General features: G+C 41.5%; 3 protein-coding genes across 6 annotated transcripts in view; 1 reads left to right on the top strand and 2 right to left on the bottom strand.

Moving 5' to 3' along the window:
- Positions 1-20,629, bottom strand: part of castor2 (cytosolic arginine sensor for mTORC1 subunit 2) — a 186,724-nt gene that overhangs the window by 14,722 nt on the left and 151,373 nt on the right. The gene's annotated exons all lie outside the window — the stretch shown is intronic.
- rcc1l (RCC1 like) overlaps positions 1-20,629 on the top strand; it is a 122,160-nt gene that overhangs the window by 35,062 nt on the left and 66,469 nt on the right. The window lies entirely within an intron of this gene.
- styxl1 (serine/threonine/tyrosine interacting-like 1) overlaps positions 1-20,629 on the bottom strand; it is a 119,169-nt gene that overhangs the window by 71,452 nt on the left and 27,088 nt on the right. The window lies entirely within an intron of this gene.

The following is a 20,629-nucleotide window of genomic DNA, read 5'->3' as shown; positions in this document are numbered from 1 at the left end:
CTCAAACGGCACAAGAAAAACATACACCAGTAAAATTCATTCGGATTAATGAATGTCATTTGCAATCATTGTCATTCAGTTCACTTCCCTGAAGAAACAACTGGCAATACAAGTTATACATTTACACATTGTTGTCAAAAGGGTCAAATTAGACTGCCTTCTTTACATTCATATACTGAATATCTACAGAGGCTTATAACTGACGATGTACCTGAAAGTGAAATCTTTATCAACTACATTAGATCCTACAAATCGGTATCCACTATGAACATTAACGGTGGCACTGCACGTGACATACGTCTTGAAAAAATGTTGTTTATTGATGAATGTTCAATGGCATGAAGTCACTTACTCAACACCATTCATAAACTTCTACAAACGTTTATGAATAATAATATTCGATTTGAAGGAAAGGTACTTTTATGAGGAGGAGATTTTAGACAGTGATTAGCTATTCTTCCAGATGCCATGCACTCAGCTATTGTTCAGTGCACCTTAAAATACGCAGTACAAAACGAAAAGGAAAGGATAACAGGAACAAACACACGAACACGAAAGAAACAACAAAATAGACGGCTATGCAGCATAGGTGGATCTCATTACAATAAGGCACTATTAACCGTTCAACCGCAGAAAAGGCTCCATATTAACAGTGAGTGCAATACTCCTTATTACTTATCCATATTTCTAAAGAAAAAATGACTCGACTCCAAATACGCAAAGCTCAACTAAAGCTTCTAACTAACGATGTACCTAAAAGTAAAAACTTTATGAACTGCATTAGATCCTACAATAGTTCATTTAATATGCACAAATCTACATCCTAGATCCACATGACGCAAACTATCAATCAAAGTGCTGCATCACAACAGGCACGGATTCAAAACGAAAACACCTCCCGTCTCAGACATACGTTAATGGCAGCGAAGGCTACAACGGGGCTTCTCACACAGCACAGGCAAATCGATTACAGCTCCAAAACAACACGTCCCAAATACTACACATGCAACAACGCGCCTCTCAAACGGCACAAGCAAAACATACACCAGGAAAATTCATTCGGATTAATGAATGTCATTTGCAATCATTGTCATTCAGTTCACTTCCCTGAAGAAACAACTGGCAATACAAGTTATACATTTACACGTTGTTGTCAAAAGGGTCAAATTAGACTGCCTTCTTTACATTCATATACTGAATATCTACAGAGGCTTATAACTGACGATGTACCTGAAAGTGAAATCTTTATCAACTACATTAGATCCTACAAATCAGAATCCACTATGAACATTAACGGTGGCACTGCACGTGACATCCGTCTTGAAAAAATGTTGTTTATTGATGAATGTTCAATGTCATGAACAAACGTTTATGAATAATAATATTCGATTTGGAGGAAAGGTACTTTTATGAGGAGGAGATTTTAGACAGTGATTAGCTATTCTTCCAGATGCCATTCACTCAGCTATTGTTCAGTGCACCTTAAAATACGCAGACAATTGGCATTGCTTTCAAAAGATACAGTTAGTAAAAAAGATACGATGTCCAGAACCAGATCATAACAATTGCTTATTACAACTGAGAGATGGTACACTCACCAATACAGATGGACTTCACCCACATATTATTACAATTCCTCAAGCCTTTATCTGCGACGACTTAGTTACAGAGAGATTTGGAACAGCAATCTCATTAGACCAAATGCCCCTTTTAACACAACGCACTATATTATGTCCAAAAAATATTAATGTGGAAAACATAAATACCCAAGTCATTCCATTACTTCCTGGAAAGACACAACTCTTTCTAAGCTCTGACAAACTTGACTCTGATCACAACAATAACCATCTTAAATGACCTTACAAGTTCTGAGCTGGAATTACCTTTTACACTTAAACGGCGTGTACAAAGAAATTTTCAAATAAACCTTTACACTGTGCCACACACTTTATTGGGTGCTTTCTATTTGCATCATCTACACCGTCACACTATTCTATATCTCATTCATACATCACGCTCTTTGTCATTCCCAACACCAGGGGTTGGCGAGCGAAGCGAGCAGGGGGCGGAGCCCCCTAGTATATATATAATAGGGCAGCAGCTTGAGCAGAGATGCCCAGACTTCCCTCTCCCCAGCCACTTCTTCTAGCTCTTCCGGGAGAATCCCAAGGCGTTCCCAGGCCAGTCGAGAGACATAGTTCCTCCAGCGTGTCCTGGGTCTTCCCCGGGGCCTCCTCCCGGTTAGACGTGCCCGGAACACCTCACCAGGGAGGCATCCTGATCAGATGCCCGAGCCACCTCATCTGACTCCTCTCGATGCGGAGGAGCAGCGGCTCTACTCTGAGCCCCTCCCGGATGACTGAGCTTCTCACCCTATCTTTAAGGGAAAGCCCAGACACCCTGCGGAGGAAACTCATTTTCAGCCGCTTGTATTCGCGATCTTGTTCTTTCGGTCACTACCCATAGCTCATGACCATAGGTGAGGGTAGGAACATAGATCGAGTGGTAAATTGAGAGCTTCGCCTTGCGGCTCAGCTCCTTTTTCACCACAACAGACCGATGCAATGCCCGCATTACTGCGGATGCCGCACCGATCCGCCTGTCGATCTCACGCTCCATTCTTCCCTCACTCGTGAACAAGACCCCGAGATACCTGAACTCCTCCACTTGGGGCAGGATCTCGCTACCAACCCTGAGAGGGCACTCCACCCTTTTCCGGCTGAGGACCATGGTCTCGGATTTGGAGGTGCTGATTCTCATCCCAGCCGCTTCACACTCGGCTGCGAACCGATCCAGAGAGAGCTGAAGATCACGGCCTGATGAAGCAAACAGGACAACATCATCTGCAAAAAGCAGTGACCCAATCCTGAGCCCACCAAACCGGACCCCCTCAACGCCCTGGCTGCGCCTAGAAATTCTGTCCATAAAAGTTATGAACAGAATTGGTGACAAAGGGCAGCCCTGGCGGAGTCCAACTCTCACTGGAAACGGGTTTGACTTACTGCCGGCAATGCGGACCAAGCTCTGGCACCGATCGTACAGGGACTGAACAGCCCTTATCAGGGGGGCCGGTACCCCATACTCTCGGAGTACCCCCCACAGGATTCCCCGAGGGACACGGTCGAATGCCTTTTCCAAGTCCACAAAACACATGTAGACTGGTTGGGCAAACTCCCATGCACCCCTCCAGGACCCTGCTAAGGGTATAGAGCTGGTCCACTGTTCCGCGACCAGGACGAAAACCACACTGTTCCTCCTGAATCCGAGGCTCGACTATCCGACGGACCCTCCTCTCCAGGACCCCCTGAATAGACTTTTCCAGGGAGGCTGAGGAGTGTGATCCCTCTGTAGTTGGAACACACCCTCCGATCCCCCTTCTTAAAGAGGGGGACCACCACCCCGGTCTGCCAATTCAGAGGCACTGTCCCTGATGTCCATGCGATGTTGCAGAGGCGTGTCAGCCAAGACAGTCCTACAACATCCAGAGCCTTGAGGAACTCCGAGCGTATCTCATCCACCCCCGGGGCCCTGCCACCAAGGAGTTTTTTGACCCCCTCGGTGACCTCAGTCCCAGAGATGGGGGAGCCCACCTCTGAGTCCCCAGGCTCTGCTTCCTCATTGGAAGGCATGTTAATGGGATTGAGGAGGTCTTTGAAGTACTCCCCCCACCGACCCACAACATCCCGAGTCGAGGTCAGCAGCGCACCATCCCCACCATATACAGTGTTGACACTGCACTGCTTCCCCTTCCTGAGACACCGGATGGTGGACCAGAATCTCCTCGAAGCCGTCCGAAAGTTGTTCTCCATGGCCTCCCCAAACTCCTCCCACGCCCGAGTTTTTGCCTCAGCAACCACCAAAGCCGCATTCCGCTTGGCCTGCCGGTACCTATCAGCTGCCTCCAGGGTCCCACAGGACAAAAGGGTCCTGTAGGACTCCTTCTTCAGCTTGACGACATCCTTCACCGCCGGTGTCCACCAACGGGTTCGGGGATTGCCGCCACGACAGGCACCGACCACCTTACGGCCACAGCTCCGGTCAGCTGCCTCAACAATAGAGGCACGGAACATGGCCCATTCGGACTCAATGTCCCCCACCTCCCTCGGGATGTGGTCGAAGTTCTGCCGGAGGTGGGAGTTGAAGCTACTTCTGACAGGGGGCTCTGCCAGACGTTCCCAGCAGACCCTCACAACACGTTTGGGCCTACCAGGCCTGACCGGCATCCTCCCCCACCATCGAAGCCAACTCACCACCAGGTGGTGATCAGTTGACAGCTCCGCCCCTCTCTTCAGCCGAGTGTCCAAGACATGTGGCCGCAAGTCCGATGACACGACCACAAAGTCGATCATCGAACTGAGGCCTAGGGTGTCCTGGTGCCAAGTGCACATATGAACACCCCTATGCTTAAACATGGTGTTCGTTATGGACAATCCGTGATGAGCACAGAAGTCCAATAACAAAACACCGCTCGGGTTCAGATCGGGGGGGCCATTCCTCCCAATCACGCCCTTCCAGGTCTCACTGTCATTGCCCACATGAGCATTGAAGTCTCCCAGCAGAATGAGGGAGTCCCCAGAAGGTATGCCCTCTAGCACCCCCTCCAGGGACTCCAAAAAGGGTGGGTACTCCGAACTGCTGTTCGATGCATACGCACAAACAACAGTTAGGACCCGTCCCCCCACCCGAAGGCGAAGGGAGGCTACCCTCTCGTCCACCGGGGTAAACCCCAATGTACAGGCTCCAAGTTGGGGGGCAATAAGTATACCCACACCTGCTCGGCGCCTCTCACCGGGGGCAACTCCAGAGTGGTACAGAGTCCAGCCCCTCTCAAGGAGATTGGTTCCAGAGTCCAAACTGTGCGTTGAGGTGAGCCCGACTATATCTAGCCGGAACCTCTCAACTTCGCGCACTAGCTCAGGCTCCTTCCCCTTCAGAGAGGTGACATTCCACGTCCCAAGAGCCAGCTTCTGTAGCCGAGGATCGGACCGCCAAGGTTCCCGCCTTCGGCCACCACCCAACTCACACTGCACCCGACCTCCTTGGCCCCTCCCATAGGTGGTGAGCCCATGGGAAGGGGGACCCACGTTGCCTCTTCGGGCTGTGCCCGGCCGAGCACCATGGGTGCAGGCCCGGCCACCAGGCGCTCGCCATCGAGCCCCACCTCCAGGCCTGGCTCCAGAGTGGGGCCCCGGTGACCCGCGTCCGGGCAAGGGAAAACGCCGTCCAAAATTGTTTTTCTTCATAGGAGGTTTGTTTAACCGCTCTTTGTCTCATCCCTCACCTAGGACCAGTTTGCCTTGGGTGGCCCTACCAGGGGCATAAAGCCCCGGACAACAGAGCTCCTAGGACCTTATCGTGGTGGAGGGGTTTGCGTGTCCCAATGTATATGTATAATTAGCATTTTTAATGTAGGTAGATCATTTTGACCTGGTCATTTTAAAAGTAGCTCTCAAGCCGAAAAAGTGTGGGCACCCCTGCTCTAAGGCACCTTTCCACCGCACCCTTAACCAAAAAAGAAATAATGCTAAATACTCACTACAAATAATAGCTGTGAGCACAGTGCCCAAAAATAGAAGGCAGAGCATTACCAAAATCTTCTTTCTGAATGGATGTTCTTTGCTTTCTGTTTCTGAGATTTTTAACTCTGGAAGAGACCATACAGTATATAATTAGTGCCGCAAGGCATGCTTAGACAAGACAGCAGTTGTTGGGGTCAACACGAGTCTCACCATTAGAAGGGGCCACAGGTGTACCATCTTGGTTGATAGTGGAGGTCTTCAAGTTCACCTGTGAATAGGTGACATCCTCACAGTTATCTGTAGAAAAAATAAACATCCATAACTCACTCACAGATCATGTCATTTTTTCAACTTTCTGCTTCTGCCACTCAAGCCCAAAGTCATTTAGATTTACAGTAAGTATGAAGCACTTTCTGATTCATAGTTCTGGTCTACACTTTTATCCTTCAAGGAACAATGGATTTTATAAAAATATGTGGTGCTATATCAAACATCTCACGAGAGATTCACGAAATGTATGGCAAGCAGTTTACAATATAAGCAGCCCACTAATTAGTCATTGGATGGGTTTACAAGCGCCTCAATAACCCATTTATTCACAGAAACCTGGTTCCTAAAATGCCAAGTAAACCACATTGTGGTTAGAGAAGCTGGGCTATTGGCCTCAGAGAAACCTGGTTAACAGAGGTAGATTTCTCTGCAAATAACCTGATTATGTGGTCATGTAAACCCTTAACTGGGATTACTGTGAAGGAATTTGCAGTCTGTATGTGACTATTGTACTCTGTTGGCCTGCACATGTATTTGCTTCACACACACTTTTAGCAGCCGCCAGAAGAAATGTCCACAAAATACATTTCCAGAGGCAAATGTCCAGACAAAGGCATTATTCCTTCTCCTAGCTTAAATAATCTATCTCCATATTTCAGAAATCGCTAAATGTGTGTTGGTGAGCTGAAGGTACAGTGCTAAACTCAGTAACACAATCTTAAAACCAGTGATGTGTTAAAAGTAATATGCTTTAAGTAGTCCAATTAATTTTTAAAGTAACAAGCAACTCAAAAAAATATGTATCTTATTGAAATAAAAATACCTGCGTTGTTATTATAATCACAACAGCACTGGGTGTAAGGCAAGAAGCACATGTACTGATCATTACAGGGCTCAATCACACAGCCAACCAGAAAAAAGTGAGTTGTGTGCAATCTGGTAACAGAAACCTATTAATAAAGTTAAAAATAAAGATAAATTATCATAGGCGTCATGCTTACTGTCAGATTCATGGTGCCTGATGTTGACACTTAACTCTCTTTGGTGCAGTTTATTTACGAAAGATCGTTTTGACAAAGGAAAACTCCAAAGATTTAATGCAAAATTTAATGCATCTGATTGTAATTAACCTGTAACAATATAATGGTCCACAGAATGGTCAAACTATTCTAAATACCATAACTGCTTTAGCATTGTTACTCTCGCTGCACCATCTTCTTTTTCTGTCAGCTGCTCCCGTTAGGTGTTGCCACAGTGGATCATCTTTTTCCATATTACTCGCACTGCACCACTCGGAGTATTTATATTACTGTATCTGAGTGTGAATCACAGATCTACAGCAGCTGATCGGAAAGAGAATTATCAGTATACAGCATCAAGCACTTGCTGCCTCAGCCATTTGCTATTTGAACTGCTCTCATCCAACCAACGCTTCACAAACAGTTTCATCCCAAGAACTATACACGCACTCAATCAGTCCATCAAGTGCTCCTTGTGGATCTGTTTGTACTTGCAAGTTACCGTGAGGTAATTGTACTTATGATACGGTTATAATATTGCACAACCTGAGTCACTTTATACAACGCGTATTTACATATGATGACGATATCATTTTTAAGATGAAATGCAGCAAAATATGTTGATTATATTATACAGATAAAACTTTAACTTTAACTACACGGTGCCGCAGCGCTAGCGAGCTTGAGCTTCGTTCACGGTTTGTTCCTGCCTCACGCTGTATTCATGCTGTGGCTGGCACGACACTGGAAGGACAGAATAATTAAACATTATGAAGATATTTTGATGTTCCTTAAAAGTTTTGAAGAATCTGCGTTCTAAGCTTACAGATGGCTTAACATCTATTACAGAGCGGATTGTGTGGCGATTGGGTATTTGGAGAAAGAAAAGTAAGGACAGGAATTGGGGGTTAGTACGTTTGAAAAAGACAGTACTTCTGTAATGAAGCAATTCATCGAAGGTCTCGCACGGCACAGCAAGCATCTTGCTGTAGGACATGAACAATCACTGCGCCACCGTGTCCCCATGTTTAATAACATGCTTTAACTCATATCATCATGAAAATTATATCACGTATACTTCTCAGTATTTTAATTACTCAGAGAGCTGTAATATTACTAACATAAAGGATTCTGTGTTCTGTCGGAGGAAGAGCACGTAGTGATTCAGGCACATAGAGCACATATAAGATCAAATACAAAACAAAGCATTTAACGTGCTACTTTAGTTACGATGGGATTTGAGAAACTAGTAAATTAAACAATTTTAAGATGAAGTTTATGATGTTCTACTTTAATGACAATAATAAACTATGTGATTAAAGTGGAAATTTCGAGATTAAAGTTGACATTTCGTGCTTTTTTCACACTGTGTGCCTTATTTTTTTTTTCACTGTACCCTAATAAGCTTTATATGACACTCAGAAGTTGGGCTACGAGTCGCCTTTTCACGCCGACTTTGATATGTGACAACTTTTTTATTTCGGGCACTGTGCGACTTTGTGAACTTGAGCGTTTGAGTTTCTCCGACACGCTATGTCACTCAATCAACTTCCTTTTGTTTCTTATATAACTGTTTAAACCAACAAATAGTACGTTTTTCTTTGCCTCCATTTGATATTCGCTGAAATTCTTCAATTCTTCCTTGTACTTTTGCCATTGTCTTTTCACAGAACGCTGGGCTTAAGGGCTATTTATATTGATTTGCATATTCAAAGAGGCGTAATTCTGGGAGGAGTTGGGGCGGGACAGCAGGCTCGTGCACATGCATTTATTTCCACGCTGAATGGGATTTATGTAGCGGAAGAACGCGGAAGTTGGCGAACGCACAGATTCCTGCATCTGGATTTTTCTGCACATTTCAACTTTTGTGCTTACGCTATGTTATAGTGCGAATTCTACACACGGCGTTATGCATGAGGCCCCAGGAGAGCGGCTATGAAGAGTGATGTGATGTATTGTACTTGATTTACTCCGATAATTCTCTAAAGTCCAAACTACTAACAGATTTGTAACAGGGTGGCAGTGCTTGTGTTCAACCAATCATCACGATTCATCACTGAAGGCCCAACCAACAATAGCTCCTGGTTAAATGAATGGTTAAAGTCCATACTCAGGAGAAGGAGCTACAAAACATATCAGGAACTACCTACCAGTAATTAGAAATTGTCCAAGTTTTTGCAGTGGGAATGCAACAAAAGTTTTTGAGTTTCAAAAAAACTCACTGGTTCCTAGGAAAAGTTCCCGCGGTGGAAAAGTGCCTAATTGATATCCACTTTCTTATGTTTCAGCCAGCATTTCCCCCCTGTCTGGAATTCAAAGTCATGTTTCTGGTGTATTATGTCTAATTTTATACCATTTGTATTTATGTTTCTTTTATTTATTACGTATATTTTTCTTTGTGTTCAGTTGTGAGTGATGATGACTTAGGCTATGTCCATTGTGTTTTGTGGGTGGTTTCCCAAGGGTGAGGCCACCTTCCAATCACCGCCCGGAACAACCCTCCTCCCCTATTTATGGGAGGGCCTTCCATAGTTCCTAGCAGTTCTTTCCGAATGCACTAGGGAGTGGAGTGTCCTTGTGTTTACTGTGCCTTGTGCTACTGCTTTTGTGGATTTTCTGGACTCTTCAAACCTGTCCTCTGTTTCTCGACTACGTCTTTGGATTCTGTATTGGGACTTTGTTTGCTGTGATTGCCTTGCCTTTAATGCAACTCATTTCAGCTTTCTGGAACTCTCTGTATTGAAGATCCTTTTGATTAAAATAAACCTTTTATTTTTTTATATTTTTCAGGGCCCTTTCTTGGAAAGTATTTTGGAGCTTTCATACTTTTGGGACTACCCAGTCATGACAATCTCCACACATAGTATAGGTTCTGAAACGAAACGTCTTGGGTGGGGGTGGTCTCCCTGCTACTCTGAAGTTACAATATACTGTATGAAAGACTTCAGGTGGGTGTGGGGATACTCATAAGCCCTGGGCTGATGACTGTGCAATGTCAGTTTTCTCTACTAGATGAGTGGGTTGCCTTAATGCTGCTACAAGTAACAGAGAGGAAAAGTCTGACTGTTGCTTGAGCATATGCACCAAAAAGCTGTTTGGGGTATTCAGCCTTCTTTGAGAAGGTGGGTGAGGTTCTTGAAAGGGTCACCTCACTGACTCACTGAGTTTTATAAAATGACTTCAATTCTCATGTCAGGAATAATGGAGATATCTGAAGAGGCTTGATTGGGAGGAACTGCCTGCTGGATCTGAACCAGTGAGTTGATCTTGGATTTCTTTGCTAGTAATGGATTGTCCATCATAAATACCATGTCTGGACAGAGGGAGACTCAGAAGTGTACCTGGTACAAGAACGCCTTGTGCCCAAGGTCGATGATAGACTTTGTAGTTGTGTCATCCGACATGAGGCCATGTGTCTTAGACACACGGATGAGCAGAGGGGCAGAGCTGTTGATTGATCACCACTTGGTAGTGAGTTAGAGATTCAAAAACCAGAGATGTAGCTTAGGCCGGATAGACCTAGTAAGTCTAGATGAGCAGTTAGGGCGTCCTGGGAACATCTGACTGTGGCCTCTATTCATGATAAGTTCAGCTCCTATCTCTAAGAAAACTTATCACATGTGCAGAGTGAAGTCGGGGACAATGAGTCCAAATGAACCTTATTCAACATCTCAATTGTGGAAGCAGCTGCTAAAAGATGTGGTCATAAGGAAGTTAGGGCATCGCATGGTGGCAAGACCTGATGGTGGACACTAGAGGTGAGGAAAGTTTGCAAGAAGGTGGTCTTCGGGGAAGAGTTCTCTCTGGGATCTCTTGACTCAGTTGAAAGGTACCGACAGGCTAAGTGGACTGCTGTGAAAGTGATTGGGGAAGCAAAAGCTCAAGCATGGCAGCAGTTTGAAGAGATTTTCCAGGAAGAGCTGGAATCTGAGCTAGGATCATTGAAGTCTGGACTGACCTGCTTGGCCTTTTGCTGCTGCAACCCTCACCAGAAGTTTCAGATGATGAGATGAGGTATCCAACAGTTCCAGGACCTTTTTGTGCATTTGAAAAGTCCAGAAAATGACTGGTAGAACTTGACCCTTCTTAAGATATGATTTTGCTGGACTGCCTATCAACAGTGGAAAGTCCCTTCTTTGGAAGCTTGTCTTCTGCAGACATTCTCTTGTTTACTAACATTTCCTGTTTCATGTGGTTAAGACTAGCTGATTTTATGATAACCAAAAATTCAAGCAATAAAAAAAAAACTAAGAAGGAAAAACTTAACAATTTAAGCAATCTATAACATTCTGACCTTCTTATCACTTTAAATGCTATTTTCACATCTTTAAAGCAAATTATCAGATTACTTCCCAACAAATGACCTTGAATTTTGACAAAGCTTTCTTTAGCCCATTGACGTCAGTCACCCTCCATGTATATTTCACAGAATCTAGAAAGATGCCATTTTTAAACAGAGGCCACATTTTTCTGATCTCTACGGGACAGCCATCATATTTTATGCACAGCGCTCATTTTTGGTTCTTATCATCAGAATGTTGCACTTCATTTGAAGTTTTCAAATGAAGTCAGACAGGAGTGTCCCTATTTCAGGATTGTTGTATAGAGGCATTCCTGAGAAAGCTCAGTAAAAATCAAAGTATAAATGCTACTAAATATTCACATTAGAATATTGGAAATTAGTGCTGAGGACTGTAGCAAGTTTTCAAAAAAATCACTAAGTAATATTCACTGTAATTTAGACTTTAAATTGCTTCACAGACATACTGCATATGTTTTTTGCTCTATATAATTATACATATGTTTACTTTCAAATCAAGTCAATTTTATAAATAGAGCACATTTAAAACAACATAAATCAACCAATGTGCTGTAACTCTGTTTAAATACATACTGTATGTATAGGGATTTAGCTGATGTGATTATGTTCTGTTTAATCTTTTAATTGCTTTTGATGGCATATTTCGTAATAAATATTATGTTTTTCTGGGATTTTAAAAATTGTTTGTATGTGCCTTTAAAAATCGAAGGTAAAAACTATAAAGCACTTACTGACTCGGGGGCTACAGAAACTTTTATCAGCACAGTTGCAGGTTTTATACAACAGTTGCACATACCCTCTTAAAATTAAATGCAGCATTTTGTCAGTGGATGGGAACCCGATCGGTTCAGGTGTACTGGAATTCGTTGCACATCCAATTAAGATTGACATTGAGGGTTCTTCATGTGGAAGATCTCTTTTTTTTTTTTTTTGTTATTCCTTCCCTGATAGCTCAAATAATATGAAGTTGTCCTTGGTTAACATTGCATAACTCTGAAATGGACTGGCACATTAAAAGTATTTTTGCTTGGTATCAATATTGTAAAATGAATTGTCTGTAACACATCTTCCCGTCAATTAAACCTTGTAATAACAGCGACCTGACAGATATCCTTAGCACTCTCTTTTTCTTTTATTTAATTCTTTGGCAGCGTTATTTTGACTGCAGTTTTGGGTTTTGTTTTGGTTTGATGAAAGATCGAGTTGAATTCCTCATTTATGATCTTGGTGTGCTTCCTGACTTTGCACTTCATCTTCAAGTCCTCGATTCTAATTTTTCTAATATTTTTACCAGAACATTAGCGTGTAGGATGGTGTGTAGAACAATATGGTTTATAGCTACAGGTGTAAGTGAAAGAGATGGTACAAAAGTGTTTTCTTTTGTAAAGCCTTCCTAAATAGGTTTTTTGGAGGTAAGGAGAGAAAAATGGTAATTGCCAAGAATTTTCTATATTTTCTTAAAATCTCACAGTGATATGGTATGCTAATACAGCCTGTCAACCAATTTGAATTCTACCTCACATCTTCTTTCTTTGCATGTGTTGAGTCCCATGTGAACCTGAATGACCAGTAAAGACCACCCTCAATTCTAGTACTGTTATGTTACAACCAAGGGTTATTCCCTAGCTTATGTTTATTTTAATTTTTCTTGTCATTTTTGTTATTTTTAAATTATTATTTATTATTTTTCATGTGTAAAATGTAAATATTCTTTTATTATTATGTACTGTGTATATGTGCTTCAAAGATATATTCCAATGATATCATGGATGCCAGGCCACTATGATGTCACTGTACTGGTTGAGCAGGGTGGTAGCAGTTTAAAGTAAGCAGCCATACCACATGCACAGGCCATCTGAAGATAAGCATGTTTGGGCCTGACCAGTACTTGGATAGGAGACCATCTTGAAAAATGCTTACAGAGGAGTAGTGGAAGGAGGTGGATGGTGCTTATTTATGTGTTATACTGTGCTGGACTGTCTTAAATCTGGGAAAGTACCTGAAATTGTGTTCTGCTGAGTTGTGTCTGGTGTTAAGTGCTCTGGGGCGCCTCCCTGTGGACACATACAACAATTCAAATATCTCACTGGTTTGGATATTTTAGGGTTATGAGTTGTAGCTGCACTTCTTAAAGCTGAGAGATGTGGAGCACCACCTCTTAATGAATGTCCCATCTTAATGGCATTGGCTAGCTACCTCATTCTGCTTATTTGAAGAATTCTTAACCCACCTTCCATATTATTTTAATTCTGAGGAAATAAAATACATATGGATGATAGAAATGTGAAACCTCAGTGTGCCTTCTGTATTTAAGAGTCAGTATTGTGCAGCATGGTCGTACAGTGGTTACTCCTTCTTCCTCACAGATCAAGCATCATGAATTTAAATCCCCACCACCACACTCCAAGTGGGCACGACATCATGTCCAGGATGGGTTCTTGTCTTGCAGTGAGCTACAGAATGGTATGTCATGTAGCTTTCAAAATTCTAAAACCTTGATCAGTAATTCTTGTGTCAATAAATTAAAAAGCTGTCAAGTTTGGCAACACATACTCGTGCCGTTTCTGCTTTGAAATTTAGCTTCCATTGTATGGTTTGTTTAACTTTACCTTCCTGCTATTTGTTGTTGATTTCTTTATTTCTGTAAACAATGATGCTTATAAAGTTCTGGATGGAACAATGTATACAATATAAAATGAATATGTTTGTTATTTGTGTAAAAACACCCTGTTAATTCAAAGATGACTATGTGCATTGTACTTTAATTAATTTATGAGTAATAAAAGGAGTTGAGAAAGGCCTATGATAGCATAATGAACCTTGATCTGCTTATGTGTGTGAGTGTTATATGAGTTATACGATGATGGCCCCCTCTCAGCTATTAACCCTTCTCAGCAAAACACAGGAACATACAAAATTTGACAAACAACAGGAGACTATCCAGTCCATCAAGCTTTCTTAGTTAGCTAATCTTTAAGATGCCAACAGTGGGAATCAGATGGAGTCGGAGCTGTCATTTCTAGAGAATGCCATTTAACCAGCTGCGGATCTGGCAGCTAGCTTGGTGATGCCATTTTCTTGTTCTCCCTGTCCTAGCAGCTGTCCTCCCTGGCATGAAAGTTTATGACCCTTTGAATCAAAACCACCAGTTATACCACTCAGGTAAATGAAAACTCTATTAGCCAGCCGCAGATTTGCCTTTTATCTTGTGATGCGGGTTTCCTGCACGGTGTCTCTATCAGACTTGCTGCACATGCTACACTTTACTAGTATAATGTCTGTTTAATCCCATTCACTTATCTGTAATGAATATTCATTTACACTCCTGTGTCTGCATATTTCTTTCTTGTAGTTCCAAATGAGGCACCTTGAGATAGATTTAATATATTTTAACTAATCCACCCAAAGTCAGACTGCTGCTAGTTGTTTTTTCAACATTAATTAAAGCCAATGTCACATTACACAACATCTAGTCAAAGGGGATGTCAAATTATGCAATCCTGCAACAACTTTCCAGTGCAGTTTCACATTTCCAAAGTATCACGAGTTGGCCTCATTCTCTGACGGCTAATAGCATGCTGCCTGATGGAGCCATTGCTGCATGAATTCTTTCTACGTATGGTGCGTACAGCCTCATTCTTAGGCCTCTTTTTTCTTTTTTTCCCATTTTGTAGTAGTGTATAAGGCATGAGACTTCAGACAGATAAGCCCAACTTCTGTTTGCTACATCCAACACACTAGTATTCCTCATTTTTTGTCACTGCATTATAGGCATTATACTTCTGGATTAGCATCCCTTGGTTATCGGCTCTCATCCGCACAGAAACTGCCCTGTGCCTAAAGACAAAATAAGACCTGTTTGATTTTGTCAGAACGAGTCAAAGACTAGTTGGACTTTGTTACGGGGTATGTCACAGTGTGTGACTGGCAGTCACTGGAGCACGTCACGACTGCCTCTGACTCGCTAAGATTATATAAATGAACTCTACAACTGTAAATTGCTGGAAAAGTCACATAATGTGACATGGCTATTATCTAAGTTATGGTTGGGTAAAACAAAACAAAACAAAAAAAATTATGATATGCATTACCATAATGAAGTCTGCAAAGCAAAAAGCTTCACTAACCTGAAAAAATCAGCAATAGTCAGCAGGCAGGTTCTCCGGTCTCTCCTGAGTCTAACTCTGTGATGACTGATTTACTTTGTCTTCATTTTTTTTTAGTTATTTTCATTAAAAAGGGGGAAGTTAAGTGACAATGGCAGTGCCTCAGCTGCTCTGTGTGAAATAGTGGCTTTGACTTCCTGCCTGTCATTTGTGGGTTTTTTTCTATTTTCTGCCTCAGTTGATGATGAAAAGTTTGGCTTCTAACATCTTCAGGTTCTATCCTGGCTCAGATCACACAGGTCACAGAGCAGGACACTGAAACAGGCCATCCTTAATGTGACACTGGCAGACTTCCACATATCTCTTCTCCCTTTTACAGCCCTAAACCCAAAGCCTACATTCCTTGATTGTGCATTTTCTGCTGCTTGAAAAACCAAAAGAGGACCCTCTGAAAGTTTACCTTTTAAAGTCTTACCTGGAGGTTTGGCAGCTGTGTTGACTCCAGCCTGGGAAAAATTGAAAGTGGAGTAGATGACTTCGCCAGCCATGGTCATCGGTGAAGCGTCCAGACAAAAATGAGCATTCTAGACGGAGTTCATCAAATTACATGCATCTTCCTTCCTCTATTGCCTCAGAAGTGATGAAAGAATTAGTGGATGAGGAGGTCGGAGCTTTACGTGACAAGGATTGATGACAAGACTTGCAGATGCCACAGTACCTTTAAGACGAATAAGTGATGCAAAAAACATGCAGGTTTTTGGGGTCACTGTTGTCACATGAACAGAGTACAGAGAAATTCTTACTTGCATGTGCTAATCAACATGCAAAATGGTTTGTAGGAGAGATCACGTATAAAATATGTCTGTGTTTAGTACAGCCTACTTCAGTTTTAAGTTCATTTTGATAATGTAGGTTGTAGAGGTACTGCACACCTCCAGGGATCAGGGGTCAATTCCTGGGGTCAGATTTATAAAACTTGCGTATGCATATAGAGAGACTTGAATTGTGTGTATGCAGCAATTCTCACAAATTTTGTAAAATATAAAAGACCAGTAACGGCACACTGCACGATAATGTGTAGTGAATACACTTGACTTGAGCATTCCTAGTTTTCGGACTCTTTCTCTGTACATTTACCATTCATTTGCTCAGAGGTTGATGCGCTTGTTGCTTCCTGAGCAGCTCTTCTTTTCTCAACTCTAGCGGCCCACTGCTTCTCTTCTTCCGTCGGCATCTTTTCGGATTAAAACTGATTAAGTTAGTTTTTGTGTTGCAATTACTTAGTACATTTTTCTTAATTTTTCACTTAAGCTGGCACTTAAGTCTTCAATCTGCCTCAAGAATGATTTAAGATATGAAGAGGTAGGAGAAGTGACCGCAAAGGTGGTAGAGAATGAGAACGGCGCCAGTACGCATGTGCCACATGGCCGCCCTGCTGGCCGCTGCTGAGAGTTGATTCTACAATAAAATAAAATAAAAATAAAAAGAGTAATAAAAATCATCACCCCGAAAGCGGACAGTAGACGTCACGTAGTATATGTGTACCAAATTTCAGGTCAATAGGTGAAACGGTTTGTGAGCTACAGGTGATTTCAAATCCTGGACAGACAAACGAACAGCCATGGTAGTGTAATAAAAAAGAAGAAAACTTGATGGGAAAACATTTATGGCATCTCTGACCCATCTACACACCAAATCTTGTAGAAAGTGGGAAACAACAACACTATTTATCAAGTAGGGAAATGTATCCAAACCAGCTAAATTGTGATTCCTGGGCACAATAATTCCTATCACCAAGTCATTATTATAATGTACGTTGATGTGATAAACATATTAAACCTCATATGACATATAGACTCTATTTTAGTTCCCTTTCAAGTGGGCCAACGCTGTGTATTTGCACTGAACAACTTTTGTGGTTTTTGGTCAGTTTATATAACCTTCCTTTTGTCAATTCTAAGGATTAGAAACTAAAGTACAGTAAAAACCCAGCGGTACATAAAGCTATAAGTCTCATCCCCTACAGCTTTTTCATAGCCTGGTTTGACACAAAATAGCCTGCTTGGCATGCCTGAAGACTATACAAATGTTCATATGCGAAGGGAATGAGCTTTTAGGGACCAGTTGGATTTTTTTCCTGAGATGACAACTGGCTTATGAGTGGATTTAGACTTTCAAAAGCTTTTCTCTTGGAACTATGTGCTGAGATGGGACCATCATTAGAAAGACAGACTGCTTGAAATCGGGCTACACCAACTCATATCCAGGTTTTAACAACACTTGACTTTTCGGAAGCAGGCCGACAGGTCAGGAATATCTAGGCCAAACTTCAGCTCTGTCATGTCTGCTGTACTGGAAACCTTGAACAGACTGATGAGGCCTAACATTCTGTTTCCATATGGCTCGGTTATGCATGCATGCATCTATAGCAGTGTCCAATTTTCCTAATGTAGTGATGGCAATTGACTCATATTGCAATAAAGACATCTAGTGAGAATGACAGCTGTAAGCAGTTACATTCCATTAATGCACAAGTCATCTGTGATGCCAAGATTAAGACCGACAAGCACTGTGGCTCAGTGGCCTGGGTAAACCGGTGATTCATTTATTTTAAGGCAAACCAGCATTGGAAGACGACTTGCTGATTGTGCTGTACATGATGGCTGGCTTATTGGAGGTAACTGGCTGAAGCCTCAGTGCTTGACATGGCCTACACTATACGTTGTAACAGCAATCATGTCGTCCCATGCGCCATTTGATAATGGGTACCCACTCAGACTCTGGTGCCTTATGCCTTTCCACGCCACCAGGGCCTAGAGGAGGAGGACTATAATGCCATTCAAATCACACTGCAGGACTCCTCGAATACAGGTAGTGGGGTCTCGCTCCATTAGGTGGGAGGCGGCTCTACCAGCCAATGAAGATCTGTAGTAGTGTTATTGCATGTGTGTGAAGTTCATTAGCATAGTCCATGTATGGTGTGGCAACAAGGTGGGGTTCACAGCGCATTTATGTACGCACATGTACAAGATGATTCTGATTCATAAAGAGTAAATTGTGCACAAATGTGCATATGCCATTTTTTTATACAGTAAATCTTTTTTTTTTTGCTATACGCATTTTCTAGTTTTTTAGTGTACACATTTTCAATTTCAATTCTATGTACAATTTTATAAATGAGCCCCCTGTTCAGGCCACCATTCCTATTACGTAATTTAACACTTTTACAATTCTCCCACGTGTATTTTGTGTCGTAAGGTTGACAGGATCCTAATTCAGAGTTGATTCTCGTCTTGTGTCCTTTCCTCCCATGATTCCTGTAGCCTGATACTAATCTGTATTGAGAAGACAATTCCTTCTTTATTCTTGCCTTATAAGCTCAATTGCCCTTCTCAAATATATATCAAATTTTTCTAGAAATGATGGATTTTCTTCTTAGTTGGTTATAAATTCTTATTAAAAGTGACAAAAATCTCATATGATTTTTTCTTGCTTTCAGTATCCACATTAATACAATCTGTAATTTTACAGTGCTGTTAATGGTGCTACTGTGAATAAAATAAAATGCAGTTAAATTATGGCATTGGTGCCATGAGACTATAGTTATATAGTCAATTATAATAATGCAGATGGCAGGATTATCATGGCACACATCATCAAGAGCCTAACAGGTACACCATGCCATCCGGCAGCTTTGTTTTTACTGTTTTATTTTAATACTAGCAAAATACCCGCGCTTCGCAGCGGAGAAGTAGTGTGTTAAAGAGGTTATGTAAACATATATATACATAAACATATATACATATAGGGCGGCACGGTGGCGCAGTGGGTAGCGCTGCTGCCTCGCAGTTGGGAGATCTGGGGACCAGGGTTCGATTCCCGGGTCCTCCGTGTGGAGTTTGCATGTTCTCCCCGTGTCTGCGTGGGTTTCCTCCGGGCGCTCCGGTTTCCTCCCACAGTCCAAAGACATGCAGGTTAGGTGGATCGGCGATTCTAAATTGGCCCTAGTGTGTGCTTGGTGTGTGGGTGTGTTTGTGTGTGTCCTGCGGTGGGTTGGCACCCTGCCCAGGATTGTTTCCTGCCTTGTGCCCTGTGTTGGCTGGGATTGGCTCCAGCAGACCCCCGTGACCCTGTGTTCGGATTCAGCGGGTTGGACAATGGATGGATGGATATATACATATATACATATACACATCCACATATATATATACATATATCAACATATATATACACATACAGACACATATATACATATACATATTTGTATATCTACATATATATACACATATATACATATACATACATATCTATCTATCTATCTATACACATACATATCTATCTATCTATCTATACACATACATATCTATCTATCTATCTATCTATACACATACATATCTATCTATCTATACACATACATATCTATCTATCTATACACATACATATCTATCTATCTATCTATCTATACACATACATATCTATCTATCTATCTATATATATATATATACACATACATATCTATCTATCTATATATATATATATACACATACATATCTATCTATCTATATATATATATATATGCACATACATATCTATCTATCTATATATATATATATGCACATACATATCTATCTATCTATATATATATATATACACATACATATCTATCTATCTATATATATATATATACACATACATATCTATCTATCTATATATATATATATACACATACATATCTATCTATCTATATATATATATATACACATACATATCTATCTATCTATATATATATATACACATACATATCTATCTATCTATATATATATATATATACACATACATATCTATCTATCTATATATATATATATACACATACATATCTATCTATCTATCTATATATATATATATATATATACACATACATATCTACAGTGGTGTGAAAAACTATTTGCCCCCTTCCTGATTTCTTATTCTTTTGCATGTTTTTCACACAAACTGTTTCTGATCATCAAACAAATTTAACCATTAGTCAAATATAACACAAGTAAACACAAAATGCAGTTTGTAAATGGTGGTTTTTATTATTTAGGGAGAAAAAAAATCCAAACCTACATGGCCCTGTGTGAAAAAGTAATTGCCCCCTGAACCTAATAACTGGTTGGGCCACCCTTAGCAGCAATAACTGCAATCAAGCGTTTGCGATAACTTGCAATGAGTCTTTTACAGCGCTCTGGAGGAATTTTGGCCCACTCATCTTTGCAAAATTGTTGTAATTCAGCTTTATTTGAGGGTTTTCTAGCATGAACCGCCTTTTAAGGTCATGCCATAGCATCTCAATTGGATTCAGGTCAGGACTTTGACTAGGGCACTCCAAAGTCTTCATTTTGTTTTTCTTCA

Source organism: Erpetoichthys calabaricus, chromosome 8 (genome assembly GCF_900747795.2).
Source record: "Erpetoichthys calabaricus chromosome 8, fErpCal1.3, whole genome shotgun sequence".
NCBI lineage: Eukaryota > Metazoa > Chordata > Cladistia > Polypteriformes > Polypteridae > Erpetoichthys > Erpetoichthys calabaricus.
Note: the sequence above shows the minus strand (reverse complement) of the source record. Positions and strands in the feature narration are given on the sequence as shown.